Source organism: Parastagonospora nodorum (genome assembly GCF_000146915.1).
Source record: "Parastagonospora nodorum SN15 chromosome Unknown scaffold_21, whole genome shotgun sequence".
Taxonomy (NCBI): Eukaryota; Fungi; Ascomycota; class Dothideomycetes; order Pleosporales; family Phaeosphaeriaceae; genus Parastagonospora; species Parastagonospora nodorum.
In genome coordinates, this window is record NW_001884569.1 from 712890 (window position 1) to 716313 (window position 3424).

Sequence of the window (3424 nt, forward strand, 5' to 3'; positions counted from 1 at the left end):
AACTTTTTAATTATATAAGGAAAAGTAGCTAGCGCCCTATACTGCATCTATATTTAGACTTATAGAGACTTTTATATACTTATTTAAGTATCTGCTATTATAGCTTAGAAAATAGTAGTAATATAAGCAGCTTCTTATAGTAGCATATAGTAAGCTTACTATACTTTATATAAAGTTTTAGTTCTATACTTATATAAGTACCTACTAGTATAGCCTATAAATAAGTTTAATATAAGTAGCTTCTAGTAGTAGCATATAGTAAGCTTATTATTCTTTTTCTAAATAGTAATGCGCTTAGCATATATTGCATTAATATTATAGTCTAGAGATATTAGTATATATTAATTAAAGTATAATATAATATACTCTTAAAGTAGCTAATAAGAAAAGCCTCTAACGTCTCTTAGATTACGTTAATTATAACTCTCTAAAATTAAAAATTAGGCTTATATTACTAGGTAATCTCTCTAATAAGATAGTTAAGCAGAGCTTTAGAAATAAGCATTTTTATTAACTTCTAATATTAACAGATCTATCTTAGAGATATAGCTAAGTATAGTAAGTAGTTAGATATAATAATAAGCTATAATAATATACTATCTAGCTTATAGCAATAAGCCTTCTTACTGCTAGCCTTAGCTCTTCTAGTCTTAGTATTTATTAAAGGCTTAGTACTAAGTTTAGAGATAATAAGTTTCTTATGCGTAGCTATAGAAGTAAGGTCTTTTCTAGGCTCTTTACTACTAACTTTAGCTAATCTCTTTCTCTTAGCTTTAGTAGCGCTAACTCTTAACTTAGAAGTTTTTAAAGTTTTCTTCTAACGCAGAGGCTGCTCTTTAAAGTTATTATTAAACTTTTCTTTATTATTATTAGCAGAGTTCTTATTACTACTAATTTAAGAATCTTTAATATTAGCAAGTATAGAAATCTTAGCTAAAGTAAGCATAATAAGAGTCTCTTTCTTATTATTACTGCTACTAAAAGCTAATACTTAAGAAGATATATTAAAATATATTAAGAAATTTAAAGAAGTTATAGTAGTAGTATATAGAGAAAACTTAATAATTTAAATATCTGCATAGATCTACTAGCGTGCGCAGACCTCTACTAGCATAAAAGTAGTAGAAAGCTCTAGTTTTAGATCTACTACTTCTATATAGAGCTAGATATAGAATAATAAACTATAATAATTTATAAGCTAATAGTTTAGAGTCTACGCTTTCTCTTAGTACTAGTTTTATTAAGATATAGCTATTTTAGAGTAAGATATTCCTAGTTAGAGAGATAAAAACCTCTTTTTTTAGAAGTTTTATTTATCTCTTATCTATTTATAAGTACTATAGCCTCTGCAGCGCAATATATATCTCTATATATAATAAGGAACCTATAATCAATAATAAGATAATAGTACTTACTGCTAGCTTTTATTTTATACTAATTTAAGCTTAGTTTAATATCTAGAGAATTCATTTATTATATATAGAGTTATTAACCTTAGTAACTACGCTAGTATAGCTTTTAGATAGCAGCGCATAAGCTATAACTTTATATTCTTAACTTTCTAAACTTTAGATTAGCTACTTCTCTACTACTAGGTTTTATTATATACTTTTATTATGCTACTTTATAATATAGTATAGCATATACTTAAGAAGAAAGACTTAGATATACTAGAGAGTCTACTACTAGATTATAACTCTACTATTCTAGAGAATTTTAATTTTAATAAGTAAGTTAAGATTAGTAAGATATTATTATAGTATTTTATAATAGCATATGCTAATATAACTAGAGATTTAAGTTAAGACTAGATAAAGTTAGTTAAATTCTTATACTCTATAGTTAAGAAGTTAAGCGCAGCTACTCTACTAACTTTACTATTAATTCTAAGTGCAAACTAAGTACTACTGCTTATGCTATAGCTTAGAGAGAGTATACTATGCTAAGATCTAAAGAAGAAAGAGCACTTATAAAAGCAAAAGATACTAACTAGGCTATAAAGAAATATCTTAGAAAGCATATTAGAAAGGATTTTCTAGAGTATAATTCTAATATACTATATAAGAGTTGTAAAGAATTATTATAGTAATATATATAAAATATATATTACTATCTTATTCTAGAAGTTAAATAAGCTTATTAATAGCTTTAGTATTAGCTTAGTTATCTCTCTTTTCTCCTTTCTGCTCTGTTTGCCTGTATTTCGTTATTCTCTGTATTTAGCCTAAAATCTAGCTTTTAGCTAGTATTAATTAGGCTTATCTATCCAGAATGCAGAGTAATAGTAAACTAGTAAAGTTAGTTTACTAGAGCTTATATCAGCAGTTACTAGTCTATACTAATTAGTATTAGCTAGTATTTTAGCTCTATTCTAAGAACTGCCGGTATAAGCTAGTTTACTAGTCTAAGGGATTTATAATATAATAAGGGATTTATAAGCTATTAGAGCTTATTAATTATTATAAATTATTAGAAATTAATATTAGAGTTCTAAACCTTAGATTTTAGTATAGCAGAGCTAGGATAGTACTAGCTATAGTTAGATACTAATAGTATTATATATACTATAGCTATCTCTAGAGTTAGATAGTATCTCTAATTCGATATTTTACCTATCGTCTATTATTTGCTACTGTTGCAAGTGTTATATAACTATTTTTATAGTTATCTATTATTACTTAATAGCTATCTTTCTATCTATAGAGAGTAGTAGTTATTTATCTTTATATTACCTACTACTTTCTTATACTAATATATAAGATATAGCTAATAGACTACTTAGAGAGTACGCTAGCAAGCCTATTAGTAAGAACTAAATTAATAACTTTATTAAGCATACTTCTAAGCTATAAATATACTAGAGCTATCTATATAATAACTAGTAAATTATCTATAAAGACTTAGTAATTATCTAGCTCTAGTTTATACTAGTTTAGAGTAACGTAGTTTATAAGCAAGCTAGCTACCTAACTAAGCTAGCTACTAATTTCTACTAATACGCCTGCGTAGTAATAACGTATAATATCTTAATAATACTAAGCTTAAAAAACTTATACTAAAGTAGATATATAGCTTACTATCTCTAATATTAATTCTAACTAAATCTAAAGTAAATAATATGCTATAGCTATCTATAATATCTTTTAAAGTACTATCTAAGACTATTATATAGAGTACTACTCTTAATATAACTATAAGCTAAATATAAAGTGCTTTATAAAACTAGAAGAGAAGGTAATTATAGAGCGTATACTTAAGTATTTGTTATAGCTAAGCAAACTTAAGAGAAAAGATTATATTAATTACTGCTCTTCTAATATATTAGAAGAGCTAGCTTAAATATATAAATAGATTATAGAGAAACGTTAGTCTACTTACGGAAGCTTAGTTAGCTTAGTTACGTAGATTAGTATTTTACTATCTT